This window comes from Lepus europaeus, chromosome 11, assembly GCF_033115175.1.
Source record: "Lepus europaeus isolate LE1 chromosome 11, mLepTim1.pri, whole genome shotgun sequence".
NCBI lineage: Eukaryota > Metazoa > Chordata > Mammalia > Lagomorpha > Leporidae > Lepus > Lepus europaeus.
Window position 1 is genome coordinate 80,658,578 of NC_084837.1, and position 24,066 is coordinate 80,682,643.

Here is a 24,066-nt window from a genome sequence, read left to right on the forward strand (position 1 = left end):
ATATTAAAAGTATTGAGATTTTCACAATCTTTTTTGTATGATATGATTGAAGTTGGATATGTACTTTTCACTTAAAGCAGTTCTCAGTTTGTAGCTACTAACATTCAAGTGATCAACAGGCACACGTAGCTGGTATCTATTAAAGAGCACAGTTCAAGAGCTTTAGGGAAAAATAAGTTCGGGTTGAGAATATAGGTTTGAGAAATCATGAAACAGTAACAAAACTATGGGTGTAGGTAAGATGGTCCAGGTGGAATTCTATAATTAGAGAAAACAGGAGGATTGAGGAAAATCCCGGTCGTGTTCTTTCAGTTTTCTTACATATTCTGCCACTCTTTCTTGTATATTATTATAATTTAAAATATTTTCTTCGCTGAGCATTCTGGAAAACTTGAGTGAACAAAATAAAGAGAATTGAGAAGGATGAGTTGATGGCAAAGGGAGAAATTAATGTTTATTGGACACTTAATTGGTAATGTTTGGAGCATTCTATAAACTGTCATTTAATCTCATAAGAACCTTCTGAGGCAAATACTGTTATTCCAATGTCTGCAGGAGGAAACAGATTTATAAGAGCATAATAAACAGCAGTTAAGTGGCACTGGGCTTTTGAAAGGAAGCCTACTTGATTGACTCCGAAGCCCGTGCGCCCGCCCTCCACCCTCCTAGTGCATACAATGAAGCAATTGCTACCTACTGATTTTCATAAAATAATTAAGAAGGCTGATGCGATTGTACAACCCGAGTTCCCAGGATGTCACTACTTTTGCTCCAATTCCGGAGTCAAATTTACGTCAACTGTGAGGGGTCGTGATCAATGTCGTTAGCGCATATGATCTGAGTATCATTTGTTTTTGAAGGACACCAAGCCACGATGTTTTTGTTTAAGAGTGCAGTAAGTACAGTCACTAACTCTGTAGTTGTTATTCCTAGTCAGGAAAAAAATTAACCAAGATGTAGTAAAAATTACGCCTGAATATTGAACGCCTAGTCACCAAAGAAGATACAAATAATGAGCTTTGTGACAGCGTTTGGTTTCGTGAACAGACCGATGAAGCGAGCACAAAGGGGGAGGGTCGGGGAAGGGGGCGGAACAGTGAGAAACAGGCGTCCGAGCAGGCGCAGACAGAAGCCGATGTTAATGGAGGCGTGAAGGCTAGTGCGCTCTCACTTTCCGAACTGTCGTAAAGGCCTCCAAGTGTCGTGCTCACCCAGTAGGGGAGGGATTGGTTAGGCGGCGGCGGCGGCGGCGGCGGCGGCCGTAGGAGAGCAGCAGCAGCGGCGGCGGCGGCGGCGGCGGCGATGGTGGCGAGGTGTTCGCTCTGCGCAGCGTAGCAACGCCCGCAGCTTCGGAGAAGGAGCTCCTGTGGGGCCGAATTAGGCACTCTGAACCCAAGCCGGGTTATCTGGGCCGATCCAGCGCTGCCGCACGTACAGTTCTGGTGGCGGTGACAGACGCTGCTTTTGACTCCAGGGGCCTATTAGGCCGAGATCTGAGGCACAGAGCGCCGGCTCTCGACGCGTCCTCTTCCCCCTCCCTTACATTTCCTGTCTTCCTTCCTGGGTCGGTGGTTCCCGGACCCAGGGAAGAGGGTGGCTAATGATTAAGGTGAGGGAAACAGGGGGGAGGGGAGCGAGGGAGGCCGCGCGTGCGCGCACCGGGGGAGGGGCCGGCCTGGAGCGGAGAAAGAGGAAGGGCTGCGGCCGCGGAAGGCTGGGGTCTGCGGGCGGCCGGTGCTGCCGGCTCCGGCTGACGGGGGTTTGGGATCTCCGCAGAAGGTTTGATTGTGTGTGAGCAGAGCGTTGGTGCGCCGACACACCCACAGGCCCGCAGTGAGGGAGCGGGGTGAGCAGCTTGCTTTCCTCCGCTTCGCCCCCTTCCTAGAGTGTGAGGCTGGGGGCTGAGGACCGAGGCGTGGGAGTGGGGTTTGACAATGGAGTGGTGGAGGTGGCCGGAGCCGGGGAGTTGGAGGGCGCTCGGTCGGCCCTGACGGTTAGGGAGTTGCCTCCTGTGATCAAGGAAACGTAGTCCGCGGAACAGCAGAAATACAGACGCGTCAGATTTTTGTATGGAGTTGGCTTTTTGGTCGTTAAAAAAAAAAAAAACACCTTGATTTTCTTTTAAATGATTGTCTTTAGAGAATTTATTAGAGTCAGTGGCAGTTATGTAGTGGAGATAGGTGTTATGTACTACTAAAATGAGATTTAACCCGTTCTTAAATAGGTTAAAGTAGATCTTTATAGCTAATTTCTTAACGCAAGTGTTACATTTTAACGTTTTTTTTTTTTTTTTAAAGTGCCGGGAAGTATAGGGTATTCATTTGATTTGTTCGTGTGTGTAGTGTGGGGGTGACCCCATTGTATTGTTGTAAGCTTTCCTGTTTCTTGATTTATGTGCGGTATGAATTCAGAACTCCTTGAAAAGTAAGATGCCAGCTGACAGACTTCGTTTTTATAGGAGTTCTTACAGCTTTGGAACCTGATTTAATCCAAACTTTATTTCATTTGGTATTTTTAATCTTCCTTTTTCTTGTTTTAGAGACTTATACCAAAAAAAAGACAATAATAGGAAAAAGAGAAAGCTAACCTGCCTTTTCCGTGTGAGTGTATGTATATGTGTGTATGAGATTGCTTGCAAATTTTGGAAAGTGATCTTACAATTACATAGAGGTTTTATAATGCTGGTTGGTTTTTACATAGCTTTATTAAGGTGAAAGGCTACGTTTTGGTAGTTTGTTACTATGTGTTTTTCAGTAAAAACTTACATAGTAATATAAACCATGTTGTTTTTCAACTTAAACAGTACTCTTCAGTTAGAGTAAAGAGACAAAATAGATAGGATGAGAAGGAAGTCCCTTTACCCTGAAAAGAATTTTTTTAAGCCATAATTTTACTTTTGACATTGTCTTGCTGTTTAACCTTGGGCAAATGACTTCATCATCTCTCCCCTTCTCATTTGTTTGAATCTGTCAGCCACAGTAATATTCTAAAGATTGGTGTGTTCATGAAATGGCCAGAATGATATTGTAAGGAAGAATGCCTTCCTCCTTGTTTGTCAGAGCCACTGTCTCTTATGCATGTGGATCCTCTTGTCACTTTTGCCCTTTTATTGAATATCTGTTGGTCACTTGTTAATTCACTAGAAATAGACTTGGCTTTGAAGAAAGGCATTATTAAAATAATTCAATTTTGGTGAAAATGCAGTATAGTGGAGGTTACCCCTTAATGAATTTCACTTCAGTACTCTTATTTCTGCAAATAATTGAGAGATAGCTATATTGATGTTTACGATACGAGAGTAGCTATTTACTTGTATAAACCAAAGTAAAGTTGTTTAGCAGTTATTCCTAGATAGTTATTTTTACTTTAAAATTAAGAATGTGAAATAAAAAACTCACTGAATGAATCCATTTAGATTTTTAGACACTCCTTTTGTTTTTTTGTTAGAGGGGTTTCTGTGTCATAATTATATATGCCCCTATAACTTACCATTAGCATTCTGTTGCAGTATTATATGAAAGAGCATAGGGCTAGAGATCAGAGATCTGGATTTTAGTTCTAGCTTTCTTGCTGTACATTGGATCTGTGAATTTATTGTTAACCCTTTCTGGTCTTCATATTCTCTCTCAGCTGTTAAAATGAGAAGTGTAGCATAGATACCACTGGTTTATGTTAGGGCCCAAATTTAGTGCTTTCTATTTTTAGTTAGGTGTTTTCATTATTCATTATTATTTTCATTATGATCAGATCTCCAGAAAGAAATGCTGTACTGAGAGTATGAATTCTTTCATCATTTATACATAATACATACGTGCACATATGTATATGTATGTGCAAAAGAAATGATAAAGCCATGCTTCTTTTTCCAGGTAATGTTGGTGTTCCATTGATGCATTGTGCTTTAATAACTCCAAGATGGTACTACAAATGAAACTTTTTATTACTCTTGATAATGTTCTCTACATCATCCTGAATAAGTTTTCTTTCAGAAGCCTGTAATTATTGTTCAGCTAAAGTTAAGAATTATATTTTATTGACTTATACTTTCTTTCCTACATCCTGCAGATTGTTGGTAACAGCTGGCCCAGATTTCTACAGTTCTTCAGTTTATATCATTAGATGAGGAGTAAGTTACAAATGTTTAAGAACAAATACTTAGCTGAGTTTATTTTTTATTTTTAAGTTACATATTTGAAATGCAGAGTGACAGGGAGAGACAGAGAGGGAGATCTTCCATCTATTGGTTCATTCCCCCAAGTGACCAAAACGGTTGGGTCTGTGCAAGGCCCAAACTAGGAGCCTGAAACTCCATCCGTGTCTGCCACGTGGATGGCAGAGGTTGAAGTACTTAAGCCATCTTCCACTGGCTTCTCAGATGCATTATATGGGAGCTGGGTTGGAAGCAGAGCAGCCAGGACTTGAACCAGCCCTCTGATATGGGATGCCACCATTGGAGGTGGCTAATTAATCCACTGCACCACAGTGCCTGCCCCTTACTTATTTATTATATTTGAAAGGCAGATTGTCAGTGGTGGGGGGGATAGAGAAAGAGATGGTTTCCTCTGGTTTACACCCCAAATCCATGCAGTGGCCAGGCTGAAGTCAGGAGCCAGAAACTCCCATCTAGGTCTACCAAGTGGCTGACAAGGGCCCAAGTATATGGTCCATCTTCTACTGCTTTCCCATGCATATTAGCAGGGAATTGGATCAAGCTAGCTCCTTATCTGATGGTATATGGGATGCTGGAGTTGCAAGCAGGGATTTAATCCACTGTGCTATAATGCTGGCCCTTGAGCTTACATATTTTAAATACAGGTACTATGTTATTATTAGTGACAGTATTTATTGAATGTCTTCTAGGCGTTGTCATTTGTCTTCAGTGAAAAAGGCATTCTTCCTTCATAGAGTGGGGGGGGGAAAACATGGAGTGGGAGGAGTGTTTGGGGGAAACAGATAGTAAATAGAATAATTTCAGATAGTGGGAAATGCTGTGAAAAAATAAGACCATGTAATAAGAGAATGAGTGGAAGTGAGGTTCTACTGTAGATAGAGTGGTTGGAGAGAGCTTCTTTTTAGAGGTCATAATTTGATTTGTGATCTCAGTGACTACAAAGAATCAGTCACAGGGATAGTCTGGAGGAAGAGTGCTATGGGTAGCAGCAAATGCATTAGATCCGGTTTGATTTTGGAGAAACTACAAGAGTAAATTAATTGGTTTGTCTACCAGGCATTTGATAATTACTGATGATGTCAATAGAAAGATTAAAAATACTTTATGTGTAGCAACCTAATACACATTGTCCTTGTTTAAATACCAACTTAGTCAAATCAACTGTAAAAAGTCATTTTTGAAACACTTGGAAGGAGTCTGAATGTGGATGGGCCATAGATAATACTGAGAATTAAATTATGTTTTTGATAGGGACAATAATGGCATTAAATTTATGTAAGGAAATGCCATACTTTTCAGAGAGGGAGACTAAGAAATGAGGAAGAGAAATGGTAGATATATGGTTATCTGTTCAAAAATATCTTAGAGCAAGGATAGGGGTTGAGACACAGCAGGTTGAACCACCACTTAGGACACCCACATCCCATATTGTACTGCTGGGATCAAGTCCCACCTTTGGTTGTTTCCATCCAACTTCCTGCTAATGTGCTCCCTGGGAGGCAGAAGATTATGGCTTGAGGACTTGGGTCCCTGCTTCCCACTTGGTGGGCTCCTGGCTTTAGCCTGGTGCAGCCCAGGCATCAGAAGTGAACCAGCAGATGGGAGATTGATCTAGCCCATTCTGTTTCCTTCCCTCTTCCTGCCTCCTCTATACCTCCCATTCCACCTTTCAGATAAATTTTAAAAAGATACATGCTAGAGCAAAAACAGTTGCATGGGAGAGGAGATAGTTGGAGCAAATTTGACACAGTGTTGGTAACTGTTGCATTGGAGTGATGGGTAGGGAAGCTTTTATCTGCAAAGGGCCATTTGGAAATGTATTTATTTTTAAAGATTTGTTTGAAAGGCAGAGTTAGAGAAAAGGGAAGAGAGAGAGAGAAAGAGAGAGAGAGAGAGAGAGAGGTCTTCATCCTCTGATTCACTCCTCAAATGGCTGCAATGGCCAGGGCTGGGCCAGAGTGAAGCCAGGAGCTAAGAACTTCATCCAGGTCTCCCGCTTTGGTTGCAGGGGCCCAAGCATTTGGTCCATCTTCCGCTGTTTTCCCACGTGCATTAGCAGGGAGCTGGGTTGGAAGTGGAGCAACTGGGACTCAAAACCAGTGCCAGTATGGGAAGCTGACACTGCAGATGGCTTAACCTGCTATGCCACAACACCAGGCCCTTGGATATTTATAACATCATTTGTGGGCCATACAAATTACCCACTTAAAAATGATCCTGCTATAAATTTATGGAATTTCAAGTCCCACCTGTGGTTGCCTTGGCAGGGCAGACCAAATAATTTTGTGGTCTTTATTCAGCCCGTGGTCTGGATGTTCCCCATCCCCGCTATCAATAATTCTGTTATTTGTTTTGTGAGGTTTGAAGGTGTTCGAACCTCCACTAAACATGTAATGTCCATTAATGATACTTGCCTATGCTGATCTTTAATGGATGCAGAATGGTTGTTTTCTAACTCCACAACTATTCCATCTCCATCAGTAGGCATTCTCTTGTAAGGGAGAGGCATCCTTTTATCTCTCTTATCAGTATGAAGTCATAGCCTCTCTTTTATAGTTATTATCCATTACTGCCTTTATTTTGATGCTCTGATTGTCCTAGATTTTTCCAGAAGGACCCTCTCCATGCTGGCTCCTGTCATTTTGAGATACCTTTGTCAAAAACTAGATTAGACTTAAATATTCTGGCACAACAAGATGTTTCAAGCTCAGTTTGCATCTTTAATGTCTCAGTACTGGAATTAGCTATTGTCCAAGGAACCCTGGTTTCTTTTATTCAGCATTTCAGTTTGCTTTTGAGTTATATTTTTATTTATTTATATTTATTTATTTTATTTATTTATTTATTTATATTTATTTATTTATATTTCTTGGATCAGGATATCCTCTGAGAAATGAAATTTAAGTCAGATTTTGATAGTAGGTTTATACTTCTCTGAGGATTTTGTTTATGCAGTAATCACAAAAGATTCGACCATTTTGTTATATTTATCATTTGGTGACTATTTTATTCTTCTGTGCTGTTTTTCAAATAATTAATGGGTTATGTTCTGATGCGGGCTTAATTGTCATTTAAACCAAATAGAAGGAAAAAAAGGTTATTTTACTGTGTGTGTATATATAAGGTTTAAGCACTTTACTTTTTGGATAAAAGATTCGTTATTTGTTTAGAAAGTCAGAATTAGAGGGAGGTATGGTGACAGCAACAGTGACACAGAGAGAGATTGATGTTTCAACCATTGGTTCACTCCCCAGATGACTACATGGCCAGGCTGAAGCCAGGAGTTTCCTCCAGGTCTCCCATGTGGGATGCAGGGGCCCAATTACTCAGGCCATCTTCTCCTGCTTTTCACAGGCCATTAGCAGGGAGCTAGATCAGAAGCAGGGAGCAGCTGGGACACAAACTGGCACCCATCTGGAATGCTGGTGTCACAGGCTGCTGCTTTGCCAGCTACCCCATAATGCTGGCCCCTTAACTTTATTTTCTTTTTAACTAAGGTTTACACACTTAAATGTTTAATCGAGTAATCAAACTTTCTGATCTTAAGGAAATTGTTGCTTTTGAACTAGCTTTTAAAATGGATTTTTAAAAATTACGATACAAAATTTTCATGTATGGTAGAAACTCATTAGCACATTATCCCAGGTAGTTACTGGTCCATCTTGATATGTGTCATAGCCATTCTGTTACCTGTTATGCATGAGTATTTGCTTTATTTTTTCAATTTTATTTTTATTATTTTTTCATTTAAGAGAAAGAATATGCCTAGCTACTCCTTCAATCCCCATATGTTTATGGTGGCTGAAACTGAGCTGGAGACTAAGCCGAGATCATAGATCTCATTCCAGATCTCTTGTATGGGTGGCAAGAATCCAGTTATTGAATCATCAACATTGCCTCCCATGGTACACATTAGCAAGATGTTGAAATCAGAAGCCAGAGCTGGGTCCCAGACCTTGGTACTACAATATGGGATACGAGCATCTGTTTGTTTGTTTTTTTTTTTTTTTTTTTTTTTAAGATCTTTTATTTTATTTGAAAGGCAGAGTTAAAGAGAAAGAAGGAAAATCTTCCATCCAGTGATTCACTCCCCAAAAGGCTACACTGTCCGGGGTTGTGCTAGGCTGGAGCCAGGAGCTTCTTCTGGATCTCCTACACGAGTGCTGGGACCCAAACATTTGGGCCATCCTCTAGTGTTTTCCCAGGTGCATTAACAGGAAGCTGGATCAGAAGTGGAGCAATCGGGATTGGAACCTGTGCCCATATTGGACACTGGCACTACTGGTGGTAACTTAACCCACTACACCACAACACCAGCCCTGGGAGTATAAGCATCTTGATCGTTAAGCACCTGCTCCCATTTCTTTCTTTCTCTCTCTCTCTCTCTTTCTTTTTTAAGATTTATTTATGTATTTGGAAATCAGAGTTACACAGAAGGAGGAGAGGAAGAGAGAGAGAGGGAGCAGGAGGGGGAGGGAGGGAGGGAAGGAGGTCTTCCATCTGCTGGTTCACTTCCCAACTGGCCACAATGGCCAGAGGTACGCCAATCCGGAGCCAGGAGCTTCTGTGTCTTCCCACGTGGGTGCATGGTCCCAAGGACTTGGGCCATCTTCTACTGCTTTCCCAGGCCACAGCAGAAAGCTGCATCAGAAGTGGAGCAGCCAGGACTTGAAACAGTGTCCATATGGGATGCCAGCACTACAGGCAGTGATTTTACCTGCTATGCTACAGCACTGCCCCTATCTTGCTTTTTTAAACAATTAATTTTTTTAAAGGTGAAAGTATTAGAAAAGGTACCAAATTCGCAAAGTACAAAGGATACATAGGGAAAAATAAGATTCCTTGCCATCTTGTCTTACTGCTCAATTCTTTCCCCTAGAGATTTATCTCTTCTTACTGTTTTGTATGTATGTTTAGAACAGTGGGTCTTAGTGTGGGCAATGAGCTTTTTTGGGTAAGATTTATTTATTTGAAAAGCAAAGTTAGAAAGGAAGGGAAAGACAGAGAAAGAGATCTTCCAGCCATTGGTTCATTCCTCAGAGACTGTAACAGCTGAAGCCAGGAGCCATATGGGTGACAAGGGCTCTTCTGCTTCCCCAGGTGTAGTAGCAGGGAGCTGGATGGGAAGCAGAGCAGCTGGGATTCAAACTGTTGCAGTGACATGGGTTGCTGGTGTCACAAGTGGAGGCTTAACATACCACACCACAACACGAGTCCCAGCAGCAAACTCCTGGGGGAAGGGTCTTTAAATGTTTCAGGAGGTCTGCCAGGTTGAAACTATTTCACAGTAGTACTAGGTCCTTATTTGCTATGTAACTAATGTCAACATTAGTTGACATTTGCACTGATGGTTCAAAAGTGGCTGCATAGAATTGCTGACACTGCAGCATGAATTAAAATAGTGGCAAAACTGCTTTAATAGTAATTAAATTTTTCATTATTTCTGTTTAAAAATGCCCATTTTTTCTGTAGCATGGAAGATTAAGCCTACACTTGTGGCGCCAGCATTCCATATGGGCCCCAGTTCAAGTCCACTTCTGATCCAGCTCCCTGCTATGGCCTGGGAAAGCAGCAGAGGATGTTCCAAGTGCTTGGGCCCCTGAACTCATGTGGGATACCCAGAAGAAACTCCTGGGGGATCAGCCCAGCTCTGTGGCCATTGCGGCCATTTGGGGAGAGAACCAGCAGATGGAAGACTTTTCTCTGTCTCTCCCTCTCTAACTCTCCCTCTCAAATAAATAAATACTTATTTTAAAAAATGCCAGTTTCACTTAAGAATGTCCTTTATGAAGCAGGAAAAAAATGCTAATTTTGTTAATCTTGACACCTGAACATATGTTTCAATATTCCATGTGTGAAAATGGGAAGGATGTTACATGGCACTTCTGCTTACCAGGGTATGATACATGTCATAAGGGAAGGAACTTGTGATTGAGTTGTGACCTGAACTAGCAAACCAGTCAGTTTTTTCATGGAATACTATTTTTACTTGGAAGAATGGCAAATTACAGTTATGTAAACTTGGGTATTTGTGTATGTTTTCTCAAAAATAAATGAAATGATCCTGTCACTTCTGGGAAAGCAAGACAATTTATTGGCATGACAAAATTCAGGCTTTCAAGCAAAAATTAGAATTTTGAAAAATTTATATTTGCCACTATGAGCTTGGCAGCTTCCCAGGACTTTTGTGATGAGATTGGTGATGATACTAACATACATTTTTTTTTTTTTTTTTTTTTTTTTTGCTGTTGTAGAATGAAATGTGTCAGTGTTTGGAAGATGTTTATAACTCAATAGATATTTTTCAGATGACCAGTGCATTACATGAAAGATCTATGTAATGTGCAAACAAGAGCAGTAGATTTTATTTTTTACTTATGTGAAAGGCAGGAAGATAGCGAGATATGCAGAAAGAGATAGTCCATCCTCTGGATATCTCCCAAAATGCATGTGATACCCAGGGGTGGGCCAGGTAAAATCTGGGAGCCAGAAACTCCATTCTGATCTTCCAGATGGGTGGCAGGGATGTAAGTACTTGAGCCATCACATGCTGCCTCCCAGAGTACTCATTAGCAGGAAGCTGGAGTTTGAGGGAGAGCTGGGACTCAAACCTGGGTGTTTCAGTATGGAGTGCGGGTGTCCTCAGTGGCATCTTTTTTTTCAGTGGGATCTTAAATGCTGTGCCAGATGCCTACTCCAGCAGCTCTTAAACGTCTTTTTTTTTTTTTTTTTTTTTTTTTTTTTTTTTTTAGTTCATTTATCTATTTGAAAGAGTTACATAGAGAAGGAGAGACAGAGAGAGGGAGATTTTCCATCTGCTGGTGCACACCCCAACCGGCCACAATGGCCAGAGCTGCGCTGGTCTGAAGCCAAGGAGCCAGGAACTTCCTCTGGGTCTCCCATGTGGGAAAAGGGGCCCGAGGACTTGGACCATCTTCTACTGCTTTCCCAGGCCATAGCAGAGAGCTGGATCAGAAGTAGAGCAGTGAGACTTGAACTGACGCACATAGGGGATGCTGGCACTGCAGGCGGTGGCTTTACGTGCTCTGCCACAGAGCTGGCCCCTCTTAAACTGTGAGGTTTTCTCCCACAATCAGTAGCTGTCCCTTCTGGCTTTTGTAGTACTTTCTTCTAGCAGTTATTGGCCACGGAAGTTCTGAGAGAAAACCCTCATAAGTATAAATTCGTTTTTTGGGAGAGATCAAAAGCATCAGTTTCTTTAGGTATTAAGATCCAGGCTTTGGTGTCAGGCCTTAGGCAAGTCACTTACCTTGTGCAATCTCATTTCTCTGGAGACAATAGTTTTTAGTAAGGATGAAATGAAATAAAAACATGGCAAACAGTTCCTCACACATCTTAACCTGGTATGGCCCTGGGCTACCCCTGATCAGCTGCATTGCATGCCATTTCCCTTCCCTTCTTACTACCCTTCTTTCTGTTCTTTACACATTTAAGAGCTTATTGTCACATGGTCTTTGCTTATTTTTAATTTGCCAGGAATACTCTATCTAGAAGAGTGTAACTTGATTGGTGGCTTGTTCCTTCTCATGATTCAAGTCTTTTATCTTCTTACAGAGGGGTCTTTTGATATTCAGTCTTTACCATTTGTTTTATTTTCCTTATAGCACATATTTGTGTCTGAAATTATCTTGAAAATTTGTCCTTATTTGCATGTAATCTCCATGATAGGAGAAACTTTCTATAACCTGTTCATGGTTGATCCCAGTGCTGAGAACATAACAGACTTTCAATAAATATTACCAAGTGAGAAGAATAAATTATAGCTGGGGCCATTATTCTGGTGTATCTGGTTAAGCCACTGCTTGCAATAAATCTGCATTCTGTATTGAGTAATGATGACTATGCTTTCCATCCAGCTCCCTGCTAATGTGCCTGTGAAGGCAGTAGAATGTGGCTTGGGTATTTGTACAAGCTCCTGCCACTCATGTGGGAAACCAGGATGGAGTTTTGGCCTGATCCAAACCTGACCTGTTGTGGCCATTTGGGGAGCAAACTAGCAGGTGGAAGATCTCTCAATCTCTCTTTCTCTCCTTACTCTGCCTTCAAATAAATAAATAAATTATCTTTAAAAAAGATGATAGCTAATGTGTTATCAGTGATATTGTAGCTTCTGTAATATTAATAAGCTAAAATAAAATTAATTTCTGCGGTCTGGGTGACATTTCTGGGTCCTGTCCTGATCCCAGTGCTTGGATGACCCAACTTGCATTTATCTTTCTTACCGTAGCTGAGCTTATCTTTGTGAAACCTTCTTTGAGACTGTTAGATAAACCCATTTTCTTTCAGTGTGATTGCATGTTTTCTTGCCAGGGAGCAATTTTGGATGAGCAGTTTTATGGCCTGGGTGTGCTTTTTTTTTTAGTTATCTTCCTTGATTTTTAACAAGCTTCAATTTAAAATACTTTTTTTTTCTTTCCTGTCACCTTAGTTTCATCCTTAGTTTCCTCTTTATCTGATTATCTCCAACTGGAGGAATCATGGTGTATGTGTACTGTAACAAAAATTCTGATGATAGGAAAAAATATGTAAGTAAATGTGTGTGGACTAGACTTAAATATACCAAATTCTCTATTAGAAGTACTGTTTTTATCTAGAATGTGAAATTCTCTAGGGATGGTTAGTGTCTTGACAGTCTTATCACTATGAGCAGTGAGTAGTAGCAGAAATAAATAAAACAAACACCCAAAGCAAGAAAAGATTTATTTAATAAAGGGACTGACATCAAACTATAGGATAGTATAGCCTTGATTTTATCAAGCTGATGTTCTGATATCAGTAACTTGATATTTTTGTTCCTTGCCACAAGAATTTTCATTTCACTGTTTGACTACCCTGACCCAAGAAAGGCAAAAATGGCATTTAGTCACAAGAAAGCTTTGGAAATCCCTAAAGTTACCCATAAAATATGGTCAGTCTCTGAAAGTCCAACACACACTATTTTTCCTTCAGTATTGGAACAAATCATATTTTCATTGTTAAACATCAGATGAAATAGTAAGTTTGTATGTATGGTATGTGAAGTGGGAAAAATAAATGACTTTAAACATTAGAATCTGACAGCTCAGCAAGATGCTTGTATCATAAGAGGCACATGGGAAGTGAGATCAACTAGACAATAGTAAAAGTTTATCTTCCATTTTGTGTTCATTCTGGGCCTATATTCAGTGAGCAGAATGGCAAACATAATCTCCTACACAGTTTGTTATTTTTATCTTTATGTAGATGCATTTATTTTATGAGTAGGATGTCTATCCAGAAGTGTTCTCCCTAGTACCTATTTGCAATATGCCTTTACCTTCAGTCCCTGAAATATCAATAATTCTACCTGGTTTTTCTCTTAAAACTTGTGTTCTCTTTCTTTAGAATGTACTTATTAATATTCTCTGAGTTATACATCTTTACTGATATAGCCATATCTGTGGAGCAAAAACAAATTTTGTCTAATTTTATTGGACCTCATTCAAGGAGAGATTATTTCCTTGGGCAGTTTTGCTCCCCACATTAGATCCTGGTCCTCAGGACATCTGCCATCTCTTAAAAGTTAGCCGCCGCCACCGCCTCCTCCTCCCCTCTCCCCCCCCTTTTTTAAAAAAATACAGTTTTATCTATTTAAAAGACAGGATGATACTTACCTGGCACGGGAGACACCATGATCAGGCAGGTGGTTCTCCCAGGGCGAGGCTCTCCATTGCACTGCGGAAGTGCTGACCCCTGCGATTTCCCCAAATGTGGGAAACTCAACTGCAGAATTTGTGGTAGTGGGGGACTGCATGCCCGCTCTCCCCTGGCGGGGCGGGGGGGGGGAAGACAGGGTGAGGGGAGAGAGAAATCTCTCTATTTGCTGGTTCACTCCCCAAATGCCTGCAACAACCAGGACTAGACCAGGCCAAAGCTAGGAACCTAAACCTTCATCTGGATCTTCCACATGGGTGGCAAGCAGAAGCTGGAAGTTGAATTGTACAGTAATGCCCATCTCCTTGCCACTAGTTTTTTTGTTTTTTTTTTTAAAGATTTATTTATTTGAGAGTTACATTTATAGACAGGGAGAGACAGAGAGAAAAGTCTTTCTTCCACTGATTCACTCTCCAAATGGTCGCAACTGCCTGAGCTGGGCTGGTCCAAAGCCAGGAGCCAGGAGCTTCTTCTAGGTCTCCCACATGGGTGCAGGAGCCCAAGCACTTGGGCCATCTTCCACTGCTTTCCCAGGCCATACGCAACGAGCTGGATTGGAAGAGGAGCAGCCTGGACCCGAACCAGTACTCATGCAGAATGCCAGCGCTGCAGGTGGAGACTTAGCCTAGTATGTCACAGCACCCACCCACCATCCAGATTTATAATTAACAACTTGCTGTTTTTGCTTTATCACATTTCTTTATTTTTGAAAAGATTTTATTTATTTTAGAAGTACAGTTATAGGCCGGCGCTGCGGCTCACTTGGCTAATCCTCCGCCTGCGGTGCCAGCACCCCGGGTTCTAGTCCCGGTTGGGGCACTGGATTCTGTCCTGGTTGCTCCTCTTCCAGTCCAGCTCTCTGCTGTGGCCCAGGAAGGCAGTGGAGGATGGCCCAAGTGTTTGGGCCCTGCACCCACATGGGAGACTAGGAGGAAGTGCCTGGCTCCTGGCTTCGGATCGGTGCAGTGCACCGGCCATAGTGGCCACTTGGGGGTGAACCAACGGAAAAAGGAAGACCTTTCTCTCTGTCTCTCTCTCTCTCACTGTCCACTCTGCCTGTCAAAAATAAAAAATACAGTTACAGAGAGAGGGAAAGACAGAGAAAGGTCTTGTACCCACTAGTTCACTCACATTATAGTGAAATGACCATTGTTTATTTTAAAGTAAATTTTACTACAGTAAAATAAGCAAATCTTAATTGAGCCATTCTGTAAGTTTTGTCAAATGCATACATGTTTGTTATCTATATCATGATGATGGCATGTAACAAAAGTTTTCTCATAAAGCACTCTCATGCTTCTTCCTAGTCCCTTGTTTCCCATATCCCTTGTAGAGCAACATTGTTCTAGAACTTGGTCTAAATGGGATCATACTGATACTTTGTATCTAAAATTTTCTTCTAAAATTTTCTTAGCATGATGTTCTGAGATACCTCCATACTGATAATCTCTAGTTCCTCCTTTGTTATTGTTGCTGTTTGTTATACCATTGTAGCTATATAGTATACAATAACTTTTTTATCCTTTCTTTACTTGGTGATTTGGCTCTTCTGAATGAAACCGTGAACATTCATGTATTCCTGTAAGTTTGTTTTCAGAGGAAGACAGACACAGAGAGGGCTCCTCTCTGCTGGTTCTCTCCTGATATTCCCACAACAGCTGGGGCTGGCTGAGGGTTGTTGCCAGGGTCTAGAATTTAATTCTAGTTTCCCACATGGGTGGCAGGAACTTCCTTACCTGAGTTATCATGGCTGCCTCTCAGGGTCTGTATCAGCAAGAAGCTGGAGGCAGAAATGGCAAGTGGCTGTCTTAAATTCTAGGCTAAATGCTGTTTTATATACATATTTTCAAACATTGGCATGGAATTACTGTATTGTTGTTCCATGTATGTAACTATATTAGATTCTATAAAAAAAATTGTATGTGGAGTTCCTGTTGTGCCACATCCTAGTAAACATTGGTGGTTTTTGTCTTTTGTTTTTAAGATTAGTTTTATTTATTTGAAAGGCAGATTTATATAGAGAGGGAGACACAGAATGAAAGATCTTCCATCTGCTGGTTCACTCCCCAAGTGGCCACAATGGGGAGGGCAGGGCCAGATTGAAGCCAGGAATTGGGAGTTTCTTCCAGTTCTTCCAGTTCTGCCATGTGGGTACTGGGCTGAAGTACTTGGGCCATTTTCACTGCTTTCCTAGGCACATTAACAGGGAGTTGGATGGGAAGTTGAGCAGCCAGTACTCAAACTGGCCACCTATATGGGATGCTGGTGTTGCAGACGGTGGCTTTACCTGCTACTCCACAGCGCTGGCCCTGGTTTTGGTCTTTTTAGTTTTTTTTTTTTTTTTGACAGGCAGAGTGGACAGTGAGAGAGAGAGAGACAGAGAGAAAGGTCTTCCTTTGCTGTTGGTTCGCCCTCCAATGGCCGCTGTGGCTGGCACACCGCGCTGATCCGAAGGCAGGAGCCAGGTGCTTCTCCTGGTCTCCCATGGGGGTGCAGGGCCCAATGACTTGGGCCATCCTCCACTGCACTCCTGGGCCATAGCAGAGAGCTGGCCTGGAAGAGGGGCAACCGGGACAGAATCTGGTGCCCCGACCGGGACTAGAACCCGGTGTGCCGGCACCGCAAGGCGGAGGATTAGCCTGTTGAGCCACGGCGCCGGCCAGTCTTTTTAGTTTTAATCTTTGGGTATATAGTGCTATCTTAGCGTGGTTTTACTTGTATTTCTCTGATGATTTAAGCTATTGAAAGAAAAATATATTAAAATTTTTTTCATGTATTTATTGGTCATTTTACATATTTTGAGATGTCTCTGTTAAGATCTTTTGCTCATTTTGGTTTTTGTGAGGTTTTGCTAACCTGTCAAGGTTTTTCATGTTCAGGTTATATATAGGAAATTCAAAAGGCTCATGGAACAAATGGAATTAGTATATATGCTGCCGAAGCGAACACAACAAATGTAATTAAAAGATAGAAATATAATCTTCATTTCTCAACATAGACTCCATCAAGTTCAGTATATGTTTGTAAGTGATGATACCAGCCATTTAGTTGATCCTTAAAGAACTGAAGTTCTGGAAATTTAGCGCATTTTATTTCTTCTTCTTCTTTTTTTTTTTTTTTAAATTTTTTTTCATTATCAACTGAAGAAAAATGGTTGCCCCTTAAAGATTTTCTTTCAAGATAGGAAACAAAAAAGTCAGAAGGAGCCAAAAAAAGAAATGTAAGGTAGATGCCTAATGCTTTTTCAATGAAACTGGCAAAATTGACCTTGTTTGATAAGAAGAATGAACAGGAGCTTTGTCATGGTGGAGGAAAACTCTGATGAACCTTTTCTGAGCTTTTTTGTGCTAAAGTTCTGGCTAACTTTCTCCAAACACTCTCATGATAAGCAAATGTTGCCCTTTTCTGGTACTCTGGAAGGCCAATGAGCAAAATATTTTGAGCATCCTAAAATACTATTGCCAAGACCTTTGCTCTTGGCTGGTCCACTTCCACCTCTTTATAGCCTTTTCTCCCTTAGAATCATATTGGCAAAGCCATGTTTCCTTTCCTGTTAACAATGTTTGAAGAAATGTTTTCAGGTTCTTGGGCCGGCACCGTGGCTCACAGGCTAATCCTCTGCCTACGGAGCTGGCACCCTGGGTTTTAGTCCCGATTGGGGTGCCAGATTCTGTCCCGGTTGCTCTTCTTCCAGTCCAGCTCTCTCCTGTGGCCCAGGAAGGCAGTGGAGGATGGCCCAGGTCCTTGGGCCCTACACCCGCATGAGAGACCAGGAGGAAGCACCTGGCTCCTGGCTTAGCATCTGCACAGTGTGCTGGCTGTAGCAGCCACCTTGGGGGTGAACCAACGGAAAAGGAAGACCTTTCTCTCTGTCTCGCTCTAACTCTTCCTGTAAAAAAAAAAAAAAAGTGCATTCAGGTTCTTGATCCTGCTTGTTTAAACACTGTCATTGAAAGCTCTGCTTTTGTCAGCAGCTGATCTGGGAGCAATAGTTTTGGTACACATTGAGCAGAAAGGTTGCTCCACCATTTCTCAGTCATATTTGTGTAAACTGAACTGGTTGAGATGTTGGCTGTTTTTGCTGTTAATCATCAGTCCTTTTCAGTCAGGACATAAACAAGATGACTTTTTTCCTCACCAGTGATGTGAATGGTATATCCCTGTGGGCTTCAGTGTTGATCTTGTCCTTTCTTAAAACAAGTTATCCATTTGTAAACTGTAAGCAGTTTTCTTTGGGACATTGTTTCTGTAAATCTTTTGTGAATTACCAGTAATTTTACCATTTTTCTACTCAAGTTTCTGCATGGTTACTTGGTTTTGCTTCAAGTTATTAGAATTTGTGTCCCTCTAATAGAGCCTCTTTGCAAACAGTTATCTTATGTTTCTTACTGCCTCACATTGGATCCTGTTAAGATACATTGTAACAAATTAGCATGATTTTTATTTTGGTGCTAAAAAGTTTTAAAGTTCATGACATTTTTCATAATACACACTTTCCATGAATATTTTGAAGACCCCTTCTGTATATGTGTAAATTAGATACACTGTACATGTGTGTAATTTATTATCTTGAGCTTTTCAGTTTTTTTTTTTTATTTAATTTTTTTTTTTGACAGAGTGGACAGTGAGAGAGAGAGAGACAGAAAGAAAGGTCTTCGCCGGCGCCACGGCTCACTAGGCTAATCCTCCGCCTTGCGGCGCCGGCACACCGGGTTCTAGTCCCGGTCAGGGCACCGGATTCTGTCCCGGCTGCCCCTCTTCCAGGCCAGCTCTCTGCTGTGGCCCGGGAGTGCAGTGGAGGATGGTCCAAGTGCTTGGGCCCTGCACCCCATGGGAGACCAGGAGAAGCACCTGGCTCCTGCCATCGGATTGGCGCGGTGCGCCGGCCACAGCGCGCCTACCGCGGCGGCCATTGGAGGGTGAACCAACGGCAAAAGGAAGACCTTTCTCTCTGTCTCTCTCTCTCACTGTCCACTCTGCCTGTCAAAAATAAATAAAATAAAATAAAATAAATAAAAAAAAAAAAAAGAAAGAAAGGTCTTCCTTTGCCGTTGGTTCACCCTCCAATGGCCACCACGGCCGGCACGCTGTGGCTGGCGCACCGCGCTGATCCGAAGGCAGGAGCCAGGTGCTTCTCCTGGTCTCCCATGGGGTGCAGGGCCCAAGGACTTGGGCCATCCTCCACTGCACTCCCGGGCCACAGCAGATAGCTAGCCTGGAAGAGGGGCAACCGGGACAGAATCGGTGCCCCGACCAGGACTAGAACCTGGTGTGCCGGTGCTGCTAGGCGGAGGATTAGCCTGCTGAGCCACGGCGTCGGCATCTTTTCAGTTTTTTTTTTTTTTTTTTTTGACAGGCAGAGTGGATAGTGAGAGAGAGAGATAGAGAGAAAGGTCTTCCTTTTTGCCGTTGGTTCACCCTCCAATGGCTGCCGCGGTAGCGCGCTGCGGCCGGCGCACCGCGCTGTTCCGATGGCAGGAGCCAGGTGCTTCTCCTGGTCTCCCATGGGGTGCAGGGCCCAAGCACTTGGGCCATCCTCCACTGCACTCCCTGGCCACAGCAGAGAGCTGGCCTGGAAGAGGGGCAACCGGGACAGGATCGGTGCCCCGACCGGGACTAGAACCCGGTGTGCCGGCGCCGCAAGGCGGAGGATTAGCCTAGTGAGCCGCGGCGCCGGCCTTCAGTTTTTTTTTTTTAATATTTATTTATTTGATAGAGTTACAGAGAGAGGTAGAAGACAGAGAGAGAGGTCTTCAATCTGCTGATTCACTTCCCAGATGGATGCAGTAGCCAGAGCTGCGCTTATCCGAAGCTAGGAGCCGGGAGATTCTTCCGGTCTCCTACGTGGGTGCAGGGGCCCAAGGACTTGGGCCATCTTCTACTGCTTTCCTAGGCCACAGAAGAGAACTGGATTGGAAGAGGAGCAGCTGAGACTAGAACCGGCGCCCATATGGGATTCTGGCACTGCAGGCCAGGGCTTTAACCTGCTGCGCCACAGCGCCAGCCCCGAGCTTTTCAGTTTTTAAAATGGTATCTAAGGGGCCGGCACTGTGGCGTGGTGGGTTAATGCCATGACCTGAAGCGCCGGCATCCCATATGGGCACTGGTTCGTGACCTGGTTGCTCCACTTCCTGTCCAGCTCTCTGCTATGGCCCGGGAGAGCAGTGGAGGATGGCCCAAGTCCTTGGGCCCCTGCACCCACGTGGAAGACCAGGAAGAAGCTCCTGACTCCTGGCTTCGGATCAGCACAGCTCCGGCCGTTGCGGCCATCTGGGGATTGAACCATCAGATGGAAGACCTCTCTCTCTGCCTCTCCTCTCTCTGTGTAACTCTGACTTTCAAATAAATAAATAAATCTTTTTTAAAAAAAAGTGGTATCTAAATAATAGAAAGTTTTGATTTTGATAAAGCCCAGTTTATCGGTTAAATGGTTAGTGCTTTCTCTGTCCTATGAAATCTTTGATGGTGAATCATGATATAATCATATGCATTTTCTGCTGTTTCTCTAGAGGTTTTATACTTTTAGATTTAGTTCTATGATCCATTTTGAGTTAATTTTTGTGTCTGGTGTGAGGTAGAGGTTGAAACTCATTTTTTCCCATATGGCTCTCTCGTTCCATCACTATTTGTTGAAAAGACTATTCCTTTCGCATTATCTTGCCACTCTGAAAATCGTTGATGATATGTAGAAATCTATTTTTGTTCTCTCAAATCTATTTGTATGTCAACAGTACTTAGTTTTGTTATAGCTGAATTTAAATATCAGTTTGCTGTTTGTTTTCTATTTGTCCCATCTGTTGTGTTTTGTTTGTTTGTTTGTTTTTTTGCTTTCTCTTAGCTCATTTTTAAAAAATTTCTTTATTTGAAAGGCAGAGTTGCAGAGAGGAAGGGATAGGCGCAAAGGGGGGGGGGGGGGGGGATTTTCCATCCTCTAGTCATTCCCCAAATGGCTGCAACAGCCAAGGCTGGGCCAGGCTGAAGCCAGGATCCAGGAGCTGTCATCTGGGTCTCCCATGTGGATGCAGCAACCCAAATACTTGGGGCCATATTCTCTTGCTTTCCCAGGCACATTAACAGGGAACTGGATTAGAAACAGAGCAACCTGGGGCACAAACTAGAGCCCACTTGGGATGCAGACAGCAGCTTTACCCAGTACACCACAAATGCCAGCATCTCCATTTGCTTTTTAATTAACTTTTTTTGGTATTACATTTTTTTAAAAAAAGGTTCATTTATTTATTTGGAAGGCAGGGTTTCAGAGAGAGAGAAGGAGAGACAAAGATCTTCCATCTGCTGGTTTTTTCCCCAAATGGCTGCAACGACTGGGACTGGGCCAGGCCAAAGCCATGAGCCAGGAGCTTCTTCCTGGTTTCCAATTGTGGGTGCAGGGCCTAGCCTAAGGACATGGGCCATCTTCGGCTGCTTTCCCAGGTGCATTAGCAGGGAGCTGGGTTGAAAGTGGAGCAGCCAGAATTCAAACCAGTGCCAGTATGGGATACTGGTACTGCAGGCAGCTTAACTTGCTACGCCACAGAACAAGCCCCAGCATTACATTTTTATCTGCATTGTTGGCTTATTTTAGTTGTATTTCATTTATTATTTTTTTTAATCTTTTATGATTGCTTTAGGATTCACACTGTAAATCTTTAACCACAGTTCTACCTTCAAGGAATGATAGACTTTCATTTATAAATTTAAAAATATAATATATTTCCATTTTTTTCCATTTTACTTTGGCATTTTATTCGTTGGTTCACAGTTTGGGTTTAGCTAGAGAATAATCCGTGTGAGGTTATTTCTGTAAAGAAAGATGCTAATAGAAATTGCTGTGTTCCATTCTGTGTTTACAAAAGTGACCAAATTGTGGTGGTTTATAAAAAAGTCTTTAGAATTTGATAAATTCAGACCCTAAAGCTGGTATTTGAGTCTGAAAAAGGTGGTTATAGCATACATATTGTTATTAAACTGTACCAAAATTAAAGTGTAGTATTTGTTAATGGATGTCTCAGAATATTAGGCAAATTACTCAGTGAAAAATGTTTTTTATACCAGTTATTGAATTCAGGCACTCTGCTATGGGATGTGGGTATCCCAAGCAGCCTTTTAACTTGCTGTACCAAATGCCTTCCCCAGGAAGCAGCTTTTATTTATTGTTTTTAAGATTTATTTTATTTGAAAGAGTTAGAGAGGTCGAGCCAGAGAGAGAGAGGTCGGTCTTCATCTGCTGGTTCACTCCCCAAATAGATGTGATGACCAGAGCTCTGCTGATCTGAAGCCAGGAGCCAGGAGCTTCTTCTGGGTCCCCCATGTGGGTGCGGGGGCCCAAGGACTTGGGCCATCTTCTACTGCTTTCCCAGGCCGTAGCAGAGAGCTGGATTGGAAGTGGAGCAGCTGGGACTCAAACTTGCGCTCTTATGGGATTCTGGCACTGCGGGCCAGGACTTTAACCTGCTGCACCACAGCGCTGACCCCAGGAAGCAGCTTTTTAAAAAGCATTATTCGTTTAAAAATTATACAGCTTTTGAGGGAAAATATACCTGTTTAAGAGACAAACAAGCAGGAAAGACTGTTTTATTCTGAGTAAAAGGAAAAATGACCTCTCTTTGGATGCAAAAAGAAAAGATGTTATCAGGAAAACTTCCATGGAAAAAGAAGTGTATTTGAGAACTTATATTACAAGGAACAATAGACTTTTGAAGAGTGTGTCCTCTATCATCATTGTTACTACATCATCATTATCAGCACTACTATTAGTGATAGTTATTCATATCTGCTATTATTTCCTGCATTATTACTTCCAAAATACTTGCCTTTTTTTTAAATTATGGAAATCAGGACAGTAAAGAATTGGGGGGATGGGAATCTATTTCCAGTTGCATTAGCTGTAATTTGTTTGCAGTTAATGCAAATTGGAACTTTAAATGTATTTCTACTTTGACACAGTATTAAATATTTGAGAAAAGAAATAGGTTGGATCACAGAAAGCTTATTGTAGAATTTCTTTTGTAAAACACAACATGAAATAGTAATTGCTTTCTATGAAAAGATGTTCGAAACAGTAGAATTTTTCCTTGTCATAGTAGTTGAAGGAAGAGCAAGTGATACCTGTTTTTACTTAGAAATTTTTGGTACATTTTCAGTAAAAAGTGAGGTGGTATTGCTAGTCATAGTTGACCTGTTATATCTGGTGAAATTGCTGAAACTGCTGTTTATTCCAATTACTGTAAGAGCCTTCTCCCCGGTCTCTGACTTTTCTTCTTACATCTGATCCTTTCTTATTTATTTTTATTTATTTATTTATTTATTTATTTATTTATTTATTTATTTATTTTTTGACAGGCAGAGTGGATAGTGAGAGAGAGAGAGACAGAGAGAAAGGTCTTCCTTTGCTGTTGGTTCACCCTCCAATGGCCGCCGCGGCTGGCGCGCAGCAGCCGGTGTACCGCGCTGATCCGAAGGCAGGAGCCAGGTGCTTCTCCTGGTCTCCCATGCAGGTGCAGGGCCCAAGGACTTGGGCCATCCTCCACTGCCTTCCCGGGCCATAGCAGAGAGCTGGCCTGGAAGAGGGGCAACCGGGATAGAATCTGGCGCCCCAACCGGGACTAGAACCCGGTGTGCCGGTGCCACTAGGCAGAGGATTAGCCTGTTGAGCCACGGCGCTGGCCCAGTAAATCTTTCTAACTTGTGTGAAGCAGAAACAAGTCATCCCTCACTCCTTGGTAATTTGACCCCAGTTTATTCACCTCTGCTAAAAAACAAAACAAAACAAAACAAAAAAACCTCAAGCCTGAAACATTAATTTAGATGCTGCCATTTTTTTTATTATATATCAACATTGTTAGAAGTGAATGTTTGGGGCTGTCACTGTGGTGCAGCATGTTAAGCTGCTGTCCACAGTGCTGGCATCCTGTAAGGGTGCTGGTTTGATTCCCAGCTGCTCCACTTCCAATCCAGCTCCTTGCGAATGCATCTGGGAAAGCAGTGGAAGGTGGCCCAAGTTCCTTCTTGAGCCCTTGCACCCACATGGGAGACCCAAATGAAGATCCTGGCTGCTGGCTTCTGCCTGGTGCAGCCCTGGCCATGGTGGCCACTTGGGGAGTGAAACTGTGAATGTCCTTCTCTGGCTGGCATTTCCTGTGCGTCCTTCATGGTTTGAGGTGGATGTCATCTTCTCTAGGAATTTGTTACCACAGACCCCTAAT

At 42.4% G+C, this 24,066-nt stretch overlaps 1 protein-coding gene and 1 non-coding gene across 11 annotated transcripts in view; both read left to right on the forward strand.

Moving 5' to 3' along the window:
* Positions 1-24,066, forward strand: part of RNF111 (ring finger protein 111) — a 142,857-nt gene that overhangs the window by 61,925 nt on the left and 56,866 nt on the right. For 2 of the 10 annotated variants that reach the window (XM_062206023.1, XM_062206028.1), the window contains exon 1: positions 1,250-1,609. The exons of 7 other annotated variants lie outside the window; for them this stretch is intronic. The gene's annotated coding sequence lies outside the window, so the exon portion shown is untranslated. Of the gene's footprint in view, positions 1-1,249; positions 1,610-1,743; positions 1,847-24,066 lie in introns of those variants that run through there. One more of the 10 variants, XM_062206029.1, reaches the window with a different exon arrangement.
* LOC133770777 (U1 spliceosomal RNA) lies at positions 13,817-13,979 on the forward strand. The gene has a single exon (XR_009867471.1). It is a non-coding gene; the product is annotated as a U1 spliceosomal RNA (small nuclear RNA).